The following is a 17,720-nucleotide window of genomic DNA, read 5'->3' on the forward strand; positions in this document are numbered from 1 at the left end:
CCTTGAAGAGGCCCATCCCCTTTTTGGTGTCTCTTTCTTTTTCTCTCCTCTCCTCTCCTCTCCTCTCCTCTCCTCTCCTCTCCTCTCCTCTCCTCTCCTCTCCTCTCCTCTCCTCTCCTCTCCTCTCCTTTTTCTCTTCTCTTCTCTTCTTTTTTTTTAAGTGTGAGAAAGGGAGATAGACAAATCCCACATGTGCTCCGAGCAGGATCCACCCAGCAACCCCCTTCTGAGTCCAATGCTCAAAACAGCTGAGCTATCTTCAGCACCTGAGGCAGATGCTCAGACCTACTGAGCTATCCTTACTGCCTGGGGTTAATGTTCAAACCAATTGAGCCATTGGCTGTGAGAGGAAAAGAGTGAGTGACGGAGGAGAGGAAGGGGGAAAGAAGCAGACAGTTGTTTCTAATGTGTGTCCTGACCAGGGATCAAACTCAAGTTATCTGCATGCCAGACTGATGTTCTCTCCACTGAACTAACTGGCCAGGGCCATTTTTTATTCTTCTTTGTATAAGCCTAAGGTCTCAATATTAGATATTCCTATTCTTCAGAAAGAAAGGTCTTAAGTAAAAGAAAAAATTGTGGGCAGGTGCTAATTAACAATTTAGTTCAATCTAATTCAACCCATTTATTTATTTATTTATTTATTTATTTAATTTTGTATTTTTCTGAAGCTGGAAATGGGGAGAGACAGTCAGACAGACTCCCATATGCGCCCGACCGGGATCCACCCGGCACGGCCACCAGGGGTGACGCTCTGCCCACCAGGGGGTAATGCTCTGCCCCTCCGGGGCATCGCTCTGTTGCGACCAGAGCCACTCTAGTGCCTGGGGCAGAGGCCAAGGAGCCATCCCCAGCACCCGGGTCATCTTTGCTCCAATGGAGCCTCAGCTGCGGGAGGGGAAGAGACAGATAGAGAGGAAGGAGAGGGGGAGGGGTGGAGAAGCAGATGGACGCTTCTCCTGTGTGCCCTGGCTGAGAATTGAACCTGGGACTTCTGTACGCCAGGCCGACGCTCTACCACTGAGCCAACCAGCCAGGGCCCATTTATTTATTTAACACATTTTTATTGAGTATCAATTTTATTTTTATTTTTTTTATTTCTATTTTTTTTTGTATTTTTCTGAAGTTGGAAACGGGGAGGCAGACAGACTCTCACATGCCCCCGACTGGGATCCACCCGACATGCCCACCAGGAGGCGATGCTCTGCCCATCTGGGGCATTGCTCTGTTGCAACCAGAGCCATTCTAGTGCCTAAGGCGGAGGCCACAGAGCCATCCTCAGCACCCGGGCCAACTTTGCTCCAATGGAGCCTTGGCTGCAGGAGGGGATGAGAGAGACAGAGAGGAAAGAGAGGGGCAAGTGTGAGGAAGCATATGAGTGCTTCTCCTATGTGCCCTGGCTGGGAATCGAACCCGGGACTCCTGCACACCAGGCCAACGCTCTACTACTGAGCCAACCAGCCAGGGCTTGAGTACCAATTTTAGTGTGTTCTATATACCACATTTGGCCAAAGTAGTAGCAATTTTTCATTATTTTTCAGAGATGCTCACATATTTAGAAAGGGTAAGTATATATTCAGAAAGGGGATATGCTTGATCCTAGGATAAAGCCTGAAGCAGCCTGTTTGGCATTGCATAGACTTGAGGTTGAGTTTGATGTTCATTTATTGTTTGTGTTTCAGAAGAACTGCAAATACTTTAGGACTGGAGCTTAAGAAGAGTATCTAGCAGAGAAGGAGATGAAATGCCAAGAAATGAGTCTGCATATAAAGCCTAAGAATTTTTTTTTTTTTGAGTTTGTCCAAAAGGCAATGGGGCATCATTAAAGTGATATTAAGTTTTGGAGTAACATGATAAGTTTGGGATTTTCAATAGACATTACAACGGGCAATTTGCCGATGGATTGGAGGAGAAGAGGAACAACTAGACCTAAGAGAGAAATTCGAAAACTACGGGAGGTTATGAAGATCCAAACAAGGGCAGCTGCTTTAGGGCTGGAGAGAGGGAGATCAGTGTAAGAAAAACCAAGTGTTAGAATCTACAAAATTGCAGTGATTTGCATGCTTGTTGATTATTCATTTGTTTGTGTGCATGTGTGAACATGAGTGACATTCCATTTGGAGTCTATACATAATTCTAATTAATGTAACAAATTACTTCCTGAAAATTAAGCTCTCTGAACAGGGGAAAGGATGCCTTGTAAGACTGTCATTGGAGTGGCCGGAGCATAGGCTGCAAATTGTTGTTGGGTCTCTCCATCAGGGAGAGATCACATAGGCCGTTCCCACACACTGTCTTGAATTAAATTTCCATTGGTTCACTATAGCAAAATGAGATGAAGAAGGCAATATAGTGGTTTTGTCCTATTAATTGAAAAATAAGTAAACATCTTCAATTTGTGATTCTTTCTTATACTTTTACATCTATAATTTCTTTCTTATTTAGTAATGTTTTAAAATGTAAATGTCAAGATAAAAAGTTGGAACACTCTATTGAGCCATTGTATATTTCTTCATTTTAATGACATGACAGGTGTTAAATCTGGGACCTGCTATACAGCTGGCATTTGAGGGGCCCTTTGGACTCTTAAATTTTACACTTTTATCAGAATATGTCTGCCTGGAGAAGTGCTTTTCATGTAGATCAACAGAATGGTGTGATTGACATTATTCAACCTTTCATAAAGCAAATCAGTTGTCTCAGACTATAACTGCAGGCTATGCTCCCAAAGTTTCTAAGGACAGCCTTTTGAGAGAGCAGATTCTAAAGTGAAATTGATGACGTCTTAGAGACATTTGCTTAAACGTTCCTTTCACAGTGGAAAACAGCACTGGAAAAATGTTAAAAACCAGATTGCCTGCATCATTGACCCAAGTTGACTATATTGGAGGACCCCACATACTGACCCACAGACCTGTGTCCAGCCATTTTTCCTACGTAACTTCAGGGTCCTTCAATTCAAATTCTCTTTCCTGAGAGTGCGGTTGACAAGCCACAGCACTAAACTAAGCTTCGAGTCATAGGAGGGTGCCTCTCAGTGCCTGTGCAGTCAAATGCCACATGATTTCAAAGGGAAATGACATGAATTAATCTCCTGAAAAGAACAAAAGGAGAAGGCAAATCAAGAAGAAAGGCAGCTTCTTGTAACACAATATGCAGATTAACGGCCCCTGCTGATTGATCGGAGAGTCAAAAATGTGCCTTTCAGAGATACAGGAAGCTACTGAAAGTGGCGGCTCTCTAGCCTCTCCTATTCATGTGAAATATTAACTGGTAAAATCAAGGCAAAATTCTGTATATATATATATAATAATTTAAAATTTTGTTGTTGGTATTTATTTTCTTCTACCCCAAAGAGTTAACCATTTGAACGGCAGTCCCTGGAAGAAAGAGGATAAGATCCAGCCATAGGCATCTCCTTGTACCAGAAATGCATGAACATTTTTTATATTGACTTACGAAATCCGACCTTCTCTGGCATCAGTCACCTCGCAGCCATTCTTTAACCTAATCTTGCATCACCTGCTCCTGCACTTTGGCTTCTACAAACATTTTGGCACTCTTTTTATGTGACAAGAGGTTCTTGCTGACAACTGTTCCAAGTGTGTTTCTTTCCTATTCTTTGTAGATACTGATCTTTTTGATCTTCTAAGAGAGGTCATCTTTTCCAAGCAGCCAAAGTAGCCCAATGCATATGGCATCATCATATCTTAATTTTGTACACAACACTTATCTGAATGTCATCTTTTTTTTTTAATTTGTAGAGTTTTCTACCCCTGCAAGAATGTGCTGTTCCTGTGTCCGGGGATGGGGACATGGCCTTTCTTATTCATGGCTGTCTTTTCTACTCAGAATTCAAAGAGAAGATGCTGAATTCAAAATTTTGACAGAAGAGCTAAAAGGGTGAACATAGGGTTTGGAAGCCAACTACAGCACTGAGAGAAAGTCAGAGTTGGAAGTTTAGAAGGAGACAGGCTGTTTCCTTTAGCAACTACTCTGTAGTGACCCTTAAGCAGGGCTTAATTAAAGGATGCCTACACATCCCATCTTATTTCTATTTTGTCAAGTACCAAAAGCAAAGAATTGTTAGCCATCCATATATAAATTGTACAAAACTTGGACACTTGAGTCAAATGCCTGAGGTTTGAATATTGGTTCCACTCCCTCCATGCTGTGTGTCCTTAGTTAAGTCACTTAACCTCTCTCAGCCTCAAAGACCTTCTCTATCACTGATCACGTCTATTCCACACAGAGTTATGAGGATTGAAATAAAATACTGCACAGGAAATAGCACAGATGCTGGCATCTAATCAGTACTCATTATTAGTGTTATTTTCTATTATTAACAAATACATTATACCTAGTTTTCAGTTACCTTGGGTCCTCTCTTCTCTTCTACATGTTGTTAGCTGGCCAGCCAGGTCTTTTGTTTGTTTGTTTTTTTGCCTATCTCTTTATTATGCAGCAAATATGATGAAGAAAACAGAACCGCACTCTTGGAGAAAGTCTGCTTGGTATCTCACCCAGCCATCATGCCAGGTTAGAGGTTAAACTTACTTTCATCTGTACAGATATGTCACAAAACGAATGTTAAAAACTGGTTTTGGAAGTGTATCAAAGAAAATGTCATTCTATCCTTATCTTTCCTACATCTAATTATTGAATCCTTAAAAAGGTCAAACTTTTATTCTTAAATTTCTCAAGTAATCTTAAAATATAGTGTGTCCTTGGACTAATTGCTTTCTCTTTTTGGGTATCAGTTTGCCTGGTTTAAGGAAATATACATATAATAAGTCCTAACATGTCAGTTCTTCACTTCTTGGTAGTGAGGTAAAAATTATGTTCTCATGTTCAAAACCAGACTCATCTTGAAAACAGCCCCTGACACACCTACACATTCATCCACTGTCAGACTCTGTAGTTACTCTGTGGGTAACATTGTTTGTGTGTGTGTGTGTGTGTGTGTGTGTGCGTGCGCGCGTAGGGTGGGTGGGTGCGTGTCCTTTTTGCATATCGCACAAGCTTTCACTATAGCTCAGACTCTGAACACTCTGCCCCAGTCTCGTCTCTTAGTCCCTGGTTTCTACCTCCCCCAAAGGACCTCACTCACTGCTGATATATCACTGAAAACACCAGCTGTCATTCAAAGCAGTGAGGAACATGTACTGAGAGCTTACTGTATGTCAGGCACTGTACTATGCACTTGGCAATGCATTATCACTTAGCTACAACTCCCAAGATTTACATATCCACTTTCAGAGATTCCCATTGATTATATTCACATTCCTCACTCTCTCTAATCCTGCTCTGCCATGTACTATTGAATGATATCAGGCAATGTTTATAACTTCAAAACCCCCCAATATCCTCATCTATAATATAAGAAAAATAATATTACAACCTCATAATGTCATTGCAGGTTTTCTTATCTGTGGCACAGTTGGTATTTGGGCTCAGATATCTCTTTGTTTTCGGGGGGGATGTTCTATGCATTGCTGGATGTTTAGTAGCATTCCTGACCTCTACCCACTAGATGGCAGTATCCCTTCTTCCATTCCCCTCCCCGGGTATCCCTTCTACCTCCATTTTGAAGAGTGAAGTGTCTCTGGACAATGCTTACTATTTCCTCACCAGAAACATATTGAAAACTACTAGATAGAGTATAGGGATGAATAAATTAGATACTTGTACATGCTGGGCTTAACAGTCCCTTAATTCATGTTCCTGTTCTCCAGCATAACCAAAGGACTTGGGGCTCCCAAGACTAGTTCTAGGTTTCCCTGCCTGCTTACTTTGTGCTTAATTCCACTGCAACAGTCTCCCACCCATCTTCTTCCTTGCAAATACTGCCCCCATCCTTCCAGAATACTTCTCCTACCAGAAGTTTCCCACGTTTCTTCCCAACTGATTAATATTTCTCCCTCTAAATACTTGAACCATAATTTTTGTACTTCAATCATGACACTTATGTTCTGCCATGTTGTATACTTATTAGTGTAATTGTATCACTTCTCGTGTTGAGAACAAACACCCCGTAAGCTTGAGAATGAGAATCTTTTGCATTCTGTCTTTTTAGTTACTATAGAAGTGAGCACAGTTTCTGGTATATATTAGTTGCTTGTTAAATGTTTGCTAAATTGAATTTAGAAAATAAATGACTTATTAAAAGGCAATGCCTGTGAATGTTAAATGAAAAAAAAAGTTAGAGAATAAAATATTAGAGTTCTATCCATATGCTTGCTGAAATAATAAGATAATTGAGCCAATAGAGGTTTATTGTTTAAATTATTCATGCCACTGCCTGAGTTCTCTGCTTCTCTTTATATACGTAGAAACAGCTGAGAAAGAATAGTAGTTGTCATTTATTAACTATTAAGTGGTTTGTCTATTGATGGAATCCGTATTCTTCTGCTAGAAACAGAATTTATCAAACAAGGGAGAGACAAGATAATCTACATTATTACTTTATTCACCAAGAGGGCAGGCCAAGGAAGCAACTGCCAATGGGAAACGATGCCAGTTACAAAGAAAAGTGAACTGTTTCCCCTAACTCTGTCTGTCGTCTTAGAAAAAGCATCTCCCCCAATTTATTTGCTATAGTAGGTGAACTTTTATGCTCTCTAAGGGCTTGAAATATAGACAAGCTTATACATGGCCACTGTTATATGATACAGTCGTGATGAAGTAGAAAAGACTTTGATCTCCTATTTGGAAAAAAATAACTAAAGACTCAACATTACCACTTAATACCATTGCAGCTATGTTAGGTTGAATAATGCCCCCACAAAGATGCCCACATGCTAATTCCCAGAACCTGTGGATATGTTACTTCGTGTGGCAAATGGGACCTTGCAGGTGTGAATGATTCAAGATTTTGTGATGGAGAGATTATTCTGGATTATTTAGGTGGGCCTAATGTAATCATAATGATCATCATAAGAGGAAGGAAAGGAATATTAACCTTTCATTCTCAGTTTGCTCATATAAAACACTAGGCTAATTTAGTACCAACTTCAATGGATTGTTTTCAGGGTTAAATGGATATGCAAAATTAATATAGGCAAATTTAATACATGCAAAATATCTGTCGCATGCAAAAAGTAATTTTTTTATCATTCTTATCATTCGTTTTTCAGTTTCATAGAGATATCATTCATATACCATGCAATTTACTCATTGAAGTGTACAAATCAATGCTTTTTAGTATATTCACAGTTGTGTGAGCAAACCACAGTCTTGTTTTAGAATATTCTGTCACCTCAAAAAGAAATACCATACCCGTTAGTGGTCATTCCCCATCATTCTCACCCTTAGTTCATCACTAATCTACTTTCTGTTTATATAAATTTGCTATTCTGTATTCAAGTCAATACAGAACTATATGCCTATCATGTTCATATTCAACATTTCCTATAAATGAAACCATACCACATGGGATATTTTGTGTTTGGTTTCTTTTACTGAGCATAACATTTTGAAGGTTCACCCATGTCATAGGACATACTACTATTTCATTCTTTTTTACTGCCAAATCATATTCCATTGTATGGATATATTACATTTTATTTCTGTTATCACTGCGGGATAGACTATTTTTGTCTGTAGACAAAAGAGGAAGACAGGGCAGAGGTATGATCTTAACAGCTGTCCAGCAATGCAGAAGAAGCAGAAGGGAAAGGGTGGTTGGAAGGGTGGTTTAAAGGAAGCTAAAAATGTTATGCCAGAGACACATATTCTTCCTGGGGCTGTGCCTGCCTGGGGTACAAGGTAAACAGCGACTCATTCATTCTCTACAGAGGCAAACTAATGCAAAAAAATTCCTGCATTCTCACTAGCCCTGTTAGCATGAGCAAGTCATTAAACTCCTTGAAAGGCAGTTTTCTCTAAATATCTCCCAGCCCTCCATTTCTCCCTTACAGCCTCGGGCTTACTTCATTGGCCATTGGAAGGAGCATATGTTCATGAAGGTAAAGTACTTTTTTTTTTTTCTGAAGCTGGAAACGGGGAGAGACAGTCAGACAGACTCCAGCATGCGCCCGACTGGGATCCACCCGGCACGCCCACCAGGGGCAACGCTCTGCCCACCAGGGGGCGATGCTCTGCCCCTCCGGGGCATCGCTCTGCCATGACCAGAGCCACTCTAGCGCCTGGGCAGAGGCCAAGGAGCCATCCCCAGTGCCCGGGCCATCTTTGCTCCAATGGAGCCTTGGCTGTGGGAGGGGAAGAGAGAGACAGAGAGGAAGGAGGGGGGGGAGAAGCAAATGGGCGCCTCTCCTATGTGCCCTGGCTGGGAATTGAACCCGGGTCCCCTGCACACCAGGCCGATGCTCTACCGCTGAGCCAACCGGCCAGGGCCCAAGTACTTTTTTTTTTTTTTTTTAACAGGAATCTATTTATAAAGTATAAAAATGCTTCAATAGTACATTGTGCTAGAGGCATTTTGAAATACTATCTGTTGACCAAAGAATGCTTTAGAGATCTCTGAATAAATCAGGACCTCCAACTAGCCCTTGTGTTTAGCTGAAAATGAGTCCTTATAGATGTTGACAACCTGGAAGGTCAGACGCTGTGCGATTCGTCACTGTTCCACATTGATTGCTGCAAAATTCTAGGATATGGTAATATCTCAATAAATTCATTTTGTTGAAGCAAAAACCCAATTGCATATTACAGTGTATCAACCAGTATGTGCATGGCTCCCATGTTACAGTCTTCTTAATGAAAGAGTAAGGAGGTATTATTAATAATAACCTAGCTTACATTTAATGAGCATGTACTATACACCAGACAGTGTGCTAAGGTTTCTACATGTTTTGAATCAATAATTCTTCTTTATAAATGTCTTAAAGAAAAGAAACTTTTTTTTTTGCTCTATGTTTAAACAGTATTAAGCAAAGCTGGGGTTATAATCCTGTTTGATCTAAAACCAAAGCTTTAAAAAGGATTTTGTTTTATTTTTATTTATTAGAATTAAGTACAACAATTACATACTATCTCATATACAAAGATGGTAGGTTGTAAAGAAAGGATCTAGAGGTGGTATTTTGTTGCATTTTATTTAGATTCTACTTAGAAATACTCTGAAAAATATACACATCAATCAATTCTGAGAGTAAATTCTCCACAAAACACCAACTGATCTGTTTTCTAATTCAGATTATATTCCTTAATGTAACTGAGAACTCCTCAGATCCTTTGTCATTGTCTCTGCTAAAACAGAGAAGTGTCTCTATATTCTGTGCCACCATACTTTATTCTGTCACTTTTACCCAAACTTTTCAAAACTCTACTCATCCATGAAATCTTCTGCCATGGAGGCGGAAGCCACCCAGACGTTCTGTTAATATCTTCAGTGTGACTGATAATTCTCTCCTGCAGTGTGGCAAGACAGCATATGCACATATGTGGGCAAGCGTATATATCTTTATGATAATGTGCATCTGTCCCTCTCATCTCTACCATAGACTAGACAGATATTGAGCTCCAAGGGTGTGTCCTTGCTTTCTTCCACAGAAGAGAACATCTATTCACCTGAGTACCCGCTACACCTACCTCTGGGGTATGGTATACATGTTTAGTAAACATGTATCAAATGAGTGAGCGAGTGCTCTGTGATGACAGTGACAATCTTGAAGGAATATCTTACACAGAGAGAAAAGAAGATCACATACAAATAGAGTCACAGATAGCTTTGCTTTCTTGGGTATTTTATTTTTAAGCACTCTCAGCTGAAAGCTCAGTGAAACGGCAGAGACTTAGCGAGTAATTTTCATTTCACCTGTTTTCCAAATGGTTACGACGTGCCAGATACAACATACTTAGGGTGAGCTTTTCACCCGCTCAGGTACGATGCTACGAGAGGGTGATATATTATTTTGGATGTCTTTCCCTTTTAAAGCTATGGAATTCATTTATATCTTGTTATTTACCATAGACACGAACTTTGGCCAAAAGAAGGAAACAAAAGATGAACAATAAAGTTCAACTTACTTCCCCTTTTCGCTTTAAAAAGAATATGAACAATTGAAATTCTCAGTTCTGTGAGCTTCTGGTTGGATTATATCTAATTTCAGTCCTTTAAAGTTATTGATGTTATTTTAAATAACTCATCAAAAATAAGCATTATGATGTATTTATTCTGATTCACACAGAGTCAGAAGAGCTGCCAATGCTTAAGAAGATTCCAATCCTACTACATAGATTTTAATCCCCTATCCACCTCCTTTCTATCTGAATGACCTCAGACAAATTACTTAGCTTCTTTCCCCATCAGTGTCTTTATCTCTGAAGTGAAGGTAGAAAGCGCACTATGTGAAAAGCAATTTCCAGGGAACCTAGAGCCACTAGGCTGCTTTCGCCTTAGCCTTCGCTATCAAGGACATATTTTTTACCTCAGGGACATGAACTATCCCATCCATGCAGTGTAGGGGTAGTTCCAATATTCTAGGAGAAAGGGTGAAGTCAATACCTGAAATTAAAAAAAAAAACACAAAAACAAAAACAAAATAACTGAACAAACAAAACAGAAACAAACTGATGGATACAGAGAACAGACTGATGTTTGCCAGAGAAGGGAGTGGGAGCTGGGGGGCTGGGTGAGAAAAGTGAAGGGATTGAGAAGTACAGATTGGTAGTTATAGAACAGTGACAGTGATATAAAGTGCAGCTTAGGAAATATAATCAATTGTATTGTAATAACTATGTATGGGGTTAGGTGCGGTCAAGTCTTATGCAGGATCAATTCATAAGTTATATAAATGTCTAAACACTATGCCAGATGCCTGAAACTAATATAATATTAAATGTCAAACGTAATTGAAAAATAAAGAAATAAAATAATAAAGTCTCTGATAGGCCTTGAAAAAAATCTGGGTAGGAGGAGAGGGGCTTAGCTAGAAGGACGTGGACTTCAGCATTCAGTTGCTTCCAAAGACTTGATAGTAGTTGTACACGGGCTCAGTGCAATACCTTGGCACCTTTCCTAAGCCCTTTCTTTTGCACTTTGCAGGATTGCAGAATCATGAGTCTGTCATTTTAGTCACTCTGAAACCATGCATTCCTTTAACTGAGACCCAAATACCTACCATACGGGAAGGAATCTTGGCTTTACCCTGTTGCTGAGCAGCATGTATACTATTCTTTCTCTTTCAACCATTTCCAATGTCTCTTTTTTTTTTTTTTTCCTGAAGCTGGAAACAGGGAGAGACAGTCAGACAGACTCCCACATGCGCCCGACCGGGATCCACCCGGCACGCCCACCAGGGGGTGATGCTCTGCCCCTCCGGGGCGTCCCTCTGCCTCGACCAGAGCCACTCTAGCGCCTGGGGCAGAGGCCAAGGAGCCATCCCCAGCGCCCGGGCCATCTTTGCTCCAATGGAGCCTTGGCTGTGGGAGGGGAAGAGAGAGACAGAGAGAAAGGAGGGGGATGGAGAAGCAAATGGGCGCTTCTCCTGTGTGCCCTGGCCGGGAATCGAACCTGGGTCCCCCCACACGCCAGGCTGATGCTCTACCACTGAGCCAACCAGCCAGGGCTCCAATGTCTCTTTTTGATCCCTAGTCCCGGGAATTATATCTCCTGTTCTTGTTTAGTCCCATTTATGAATGATCAATTGGTTTAATTTATATTAGTTTTGGGCCCATCCCCAAAGCTTTCTTTCTTTTTTTTTTATCATGTTGGTTAGAGTACCTAGCCTGTCAGTACTGTGACTTGTAACAACAGGCAAGAGATATGATCACTGTTAGAAACTAGGACCATAGCAGTCACAGCCTAGCCCTATTCCCAGAAAAACATGGTAGGTTCACAAACCCACCCCCTAAAAGTCCTCCTTCTGGTGTGAAAATGGTATCAATTATCATATAAAGAGGTGGCATATGGGTGTGTCTTTTAAAGGCAATAGAGGGTCATTTATTATCCTTGAAAAAACTTTTTGTTTGTGATTTATTTTATTCTCTTAATTTATATACTTACATTTCCATTTCTTGTTTTAAAAAACAGGATATACATAAGAATGAGCCATCATTCTATTACTCAGGTATTTGCTATACATGTAAATGCATAATATATATAATATATAAATTGTCAACATGACATTTACCTAATTTCTTATAATCAAGTGTTTAAAATTAATAATATGTTGTAAATATATTTCCACATGTGTACATTCAGAACAACAACATGATTACCAATGACTGTACAGGGTTTTATTAGACCAATAAGTCATATGATAAGTCTTTTATTTTCAGGAATTTAGGTTGTCATATATTCCAACTGTTTACAATGCTCCAGTGATTTTCCATATGCATATACCTTTATTTATTTGTTTACCAATTTTTTAAAGATAAATCTTAGACAAGGTACAGTCAGGTCAGGGGTAGATACATCTTAAAGGTTTTTGATAACATACCATGTTGGTTTCCCAAAGGGTTACACCAAGTTACACTACCAATAGCAGTTTATAAAACCACTCTTTCTCTATACTCTTGCTACTACTGAGTCTTTTAATTCAATTTTTAATTTAAAGAACAAGAAGGAGCCATCCCATTGGGCTTGAATGTGCCTGACTAGAGCCACATCAACTTTATGGTATAAAGATTTGTTAACCAGGGCCTGAGTCATGGGATTGTGGGCATGTTTTTTTCTATTACCAAGAACTTTATGAATCAGATATAATAACTATTTCAGTCACTATCAATATAGCTACATTTCAGAGAAAACCCAAAGTGGAAAAAGCTATATATATATATATATATTTTTTTTTCTTTTTAATAAAAAATTCCCATGGATGTAATAATAGCAAATGTTCCCTTAGTTCTCTTTAGATTGGGGCAATAATATTGTTTCACTTGAAATTACCTATCTCATTTTAGACACTGGGGGGGGGATCTAATTTATAGATATATTTCTGGAAAAAAGTGGAACACTAACTGTTCCTAAATAAAAATGTCAATCATAAAGGAACAGCCACTGCAAATTAACCATATAGATGTCTCCTTTTTATATATGAATCACAGACCCGACAAGGTTCTTTGGAACCTTACTTGTTAAATTCTGTTTCTCTGTTTATTTAACCATCCTTCACAAAGCAAAAATCCTCAGTCTCTTTAGAAAGAAGTCAGGAAGAAATTTAAGTATGGATAGAGCCATTTTGTACTAGGATAACAATTCCAAAGGAGACAAAAATCTGTATTCCATTGCTTATATACAACAGGAGAGAGAAGAGCTGTGATAGTTAATCTAGGGAATGTTATAATTCTGATCTCCCCTAAGATCAGAATTCCTATAGAACCTGCTCTCCATTCATTTTACAAACTGATTCTAAGTATAATTAGAAACTTTATAAAACACAAAACAAAATCAAAGTTAGAATGCTTGCACTAATGATCTCATTTTATGATGCTGTAATTTGTTGGTGCCCGGAAACCAGACAGCTCTGACCCTCTAAGGTAAATTCTTTAGGCTAGATCTATCAGGGATAGATCTAGCTTTCTCTTGTTACCCATATTATTTACTTTTTCTTAAATTTTGATTTCCTAACACTCTAAAAAATGACATCATAAAGGTATTAAGTATATTAAAAAAGAGATAAATTGTCATTGTCTCATTCTGAAATAGAAAGGCAAATGTATATTTCAGAAAACAGACTCATATTCATAACTAATCTAATTATTCAATCATTTATTCAATCATTATTACATATCTACATTGAGCACATCTTTGGTTGATCTATCTTAATCTGAAGAAGTTCTAAGGTCTTAAATTGGGGTTCTAAATTAGGATTTGTATTGATTTCTTCCTGGAACAGGAAAACCTACTGAACTAAGACCACTTTATTCCTCTTTATTTTTATTTATTTTTTTGTATTTTTCCAAAGTTAGAAGTGGGAAGGCAGTCAGACAGACTCCCACATGCACCCGACTGGGATCCACCTGGCACGCCCACCAGGGGGTGATGCTCTGCCCATCTGGGGCATTGCTCTGTTGTGGCAGGAGCCATTCTAGTGCCTGAGGCAGAGGCCATGGAGCCATCCTCAGTGCTTGGACCAACTTTGCTCCAATGGAGCCTTGGCTGTGGGAGAGGAAGAGAGAGACAGAGAGGAAGGAGAGGGGGAAGGGTGGAGAAGCAGATGGGTGCTTCTCCTGTGTGCCCTGGCTGGGAATCAAACCCGAGACTTCCACATGCTGGCTGATGCTCTACCACTGAGCCAACTGTCCAGGGCCACTTTATCCCTCTTTAAAAGTCTGTTTCATGAAAGATTATTACATTTGGGTTCCCAGGGAAGTCCCAGTCTTTCTATTTCTTTAGTATACCTCTTCTCTCTTTCAGTATAATTTTTTTTTCTTTTGGGGACTAGTTTATTTCTTTTTTTCTTTCAATTTTTTATTTATTTATTTTATTAAAGAATTTTTTTAGTGAGAGGAGGGGAGGCATAGATACAGACTCCCACATGCACCTCCACCAGGATTCACTTGGCAAGCACACTAGGGGATGATGCTCTGCCTATCTCAGACCATTGCTCTGTTGCTCAGCAACCACCCCATTTTTTTTGTGCTTGAGGCAGAGGCCACTGAACTTGCTCAAAGCAATTTAGCCATGGTGGCAAGAGAAGAGAGGGGGGGAGGGGGGGAGAAGCAGATGGTCACTTTTCCTGAGTGTCCTAACTGATAATCGAACCCAGGATATCCATATACCTGGTCAATGCTCTACCACTGAGCTAACTGACCAGTCAGTCCAGGAACTAGTTGATTTGTATTTACTGAGTTGGTTTTACTTTCTCCAGAATTTAATTATATAGCTGGGTATCTAGTCTGGCATTTTTGCAGAAGAAAACCATGGCTCCAAATTCTAGAGATGAAAACAGTTGTTCCATTTCTCTCCAATTCATACCTCACTTACAACAGCAGACATGCCAAGCAAGTTCCCCAATTTGTGATCATATGTCCTAACTCCCAAACCCTTCCATATCTCTCTAGGCACTGAAATGTTTTCTTTTCCTCTCTATATGCTCCTTCCTGAGATCATCTCCTAAGGACTATATTTTCCTTTCCATTCCTCTTACATGGTTTCATTAGTTCAAGTATAGTTTGAGACAGTCATTACCAAGATTACAGCACTGCTCTTTTGTGGTGAAATGTAACTAGAAGAATATTTTAAATCTGAAGTGTTTTCATTCCACATTAAAGGAATAGATGGGAGATATCAGGCTCCTCTTTTAAATATCTGAAGTGTACACTCCAGGCAAAGTAGAAGTGTAGAGACAAGGAATATTTCTTTTTCAAAGTGAACACAAGTTGCAATCATGACTTTTACAGATTTAATCATACTTTCAAGTTAACTTAATAGCTTGCAAAAGTTCAAGTTTTGAGTGTTAAAAAGTTGATCAATTTAGTAGTCCCTTGACGTTCTTTAAGGGTATATTCAAGAGACCTATGCTAATAATCAACTTTCTAATTAACACAGTAATCCTCACATTTTTGTGGATTACTCAATGTTAGTAGGTGATAAATCATATAAGTGACAAGGTAGTGAGTATTGAATAATATGAAATACAGACACCCTCCTTTCTGATGACAGATCTATCTTATTGCTGATGATTAATTCTTCCCCATGGTACATATCCATGGTGTAGTGGCAAATGCAGATGATTACCTTTTCATCATAGAATACAAAATTTTTCAATCCATTATATTTTTTCTTTGCTACTTCAATATAACCAAGGGGAGGGCAAATCGCCAAAATTTGACCAAGTCTAATGACTAAAATAAATCAGTTTTTTTCTCCTTCCCTGATCTCAAATTTTATATGATGAAACACAAAAGTGAAAGGAATAGGGAAGTTTCATTTATTCTAGAGGCGTCAGTCAGTTGAAAATATTAAGTGGGTTCTTCTACCAAGTTCCATCTATAGAAGCCTGAGTTGGTTTATAGTTTGGTACCAAGTCTATTATTTTACTTTCCTCCAAGCTCATGATTCTTTATTCTATACTTTTAATAAGTGACATCAATAATTTATTAAATTACAATTACAAATTTCAATTGAGACAAGTACACTGAGTAAAGTTAGCTAAGCTGACTTTAAGGATAGCTAAATTATTCCCTCTACAACCTCTGTACAGAGTAAATTAATAGCATGCCTAAAAGCTAAAAATCACTGTATCTAATGGCTTTTTAGAAACAGCAAATACATATAGTCATCTGCTCTGTGACAATACCAACATGTTCACTGTGACTCTGAAAATGCATAACTTGTAACAAGCAGCGGGCAAAAATTCTTCCCAGTATCTGGCTCGTGGCTTACACTGGGAGAAATTACAGTACTGTGACTCCCTCTATCCCCCAGGTGGAATCTATTAGTGTGCTACTAGGTTAAGGAAATCCTGATGCAACCTCTAAAGAGCCCTTCTTGTTGACAGGTCACTCCTATTCTTCAGTGGTTTCAGGAAAGAATGCTCATTCCCTATTTTTATTTTCTTTTTTTCCATGTGAAGGGCAATCCTTATATTGTCTCTCTTAGACTGACCCCCCTTTTATTTTTCTTCTTCTTTACTCTCTCCTCTCCTAGATCATTAGAGCTATTTATTTTATTGCTAAACTTGGGAGCAAGTCTTTGTCAGATGTAGTTTAACCGATTCCCTTCACCATCATCTTGAGGGCTGGCTGTTAAAGATACATTCGAGCCTGCTACTCCACACTGGAAATGTTACAGGGCAGAAGGCTGTGTCAGGGATGCCGGCAGTGGTCCAGCACTTCCTGGGACTGGGTAGGTAAATCTCTCTAATGCTGGAATTGAATGTCAAGAATTCAAATGTTTGCTACACACTGAAACAGTATTCTCAGATACTAATGAATCATTAATAAAAGCGGTATCTGGCTCTCCATTTGTCTGTTGTTTTGACTTATTAAACCTCACTTTTATTTTCGGAGCTTTAGCAGCTAGAATGGAAGTCCCCCCAAAACAGGGTAGTGGTACTCAGAACTTACCTCATCACAATTTCTCCCATTGGTCATATCTTCCTGAGGATACCCACAGAAGTTAAAGAAGTCTTCTGGATTTCTGAAGGTGATGTTTCTTTTATACCTGGAGTAAGACAAGACAAAGATCATATTTTTAAGTCAGACTGTACAAACAAAAACAAATTGGGGTTAGAGTTTCCTGCCTGCCACATTCCCCTAGTAGAAGTTAGTGATTTGAAATAATGCAATATTGTAATATTCATCTTTCTAATATAGATAAACACATTGACATCTATATAAAAGTATACATATAGACATACATACACAGTTTAACACAGTTCATTGATCTCTAGATTTGCTACTTTTTTGTCAATGTTTATTTCACTGTATTATTGAAATGTGTCATATTTCATTGGAGAAACTTTTTACCTACAAATAACTTTTTGTATATATATTTAATAGATTTTTTTTTGCTCTCACCTCTTTCCTTTGTCAAGAGCTCAAAATAATAAAAATACAGATAAGAGTCACTTTGTTTCAATCCTAATAATCAGTTTTTTTCCACCCTAATGGATATTAAAAAAAAACCCCAGAAATTACATATTGTAATGTCTAGATTTCTCAATTGGATAGATCAAAATGAAAATAAGTAAATACAGGCACTGGACTGAGATTTAGACCTGGATTCAGTTCATAAACCTCACTGAATCTTAATCTCTGCACAAATAAAAGAAAGTGTTTTGTACAAATTTGCTTCTGAGGCCCCTTCC

General features: G+C 38.9%; 1 protein-coding gene across 2 annotated transcripts in view; it reads right to left on the reverse strand.

Annotated features, from left to right (window-relative positions):
• Positions 1 to 17,720, reverse strand: part of LRRC4C (leucine rich repeat containing 4C) — a 1,282,290-nt gene that overhangs the window by 187,910 nt on the left and 1,076,660 nt on the right. For both annotated transcript variants that reach the window (XM_066251306.1, XM_066251307.1), the window contains one exon: positions 16,978 to 17,074. The gene's annotated coding sequence lies outside the window, so the exon portion shown is untranslated. The remainder of the gene's footprint in view (positions 1 to 16,977; positions 17,075 to 17,720) is intronic.

Source organism: Saccopteryx bilineata, chromosome 1, assembly GCF_036850765.1.
Source record: "Saccopteryx bilineata isolate mSacBil1 chromosome 1, mSacBil1_pri_phased_curated, whole genome shotgun sequence".
Taxonomy (NCBI): Eukaryota; Metazoa; Chordata; class Mammalia; order Chiroptera; family Emballonuridae; genus Saccopteryx; species Saccopteryx bilineata.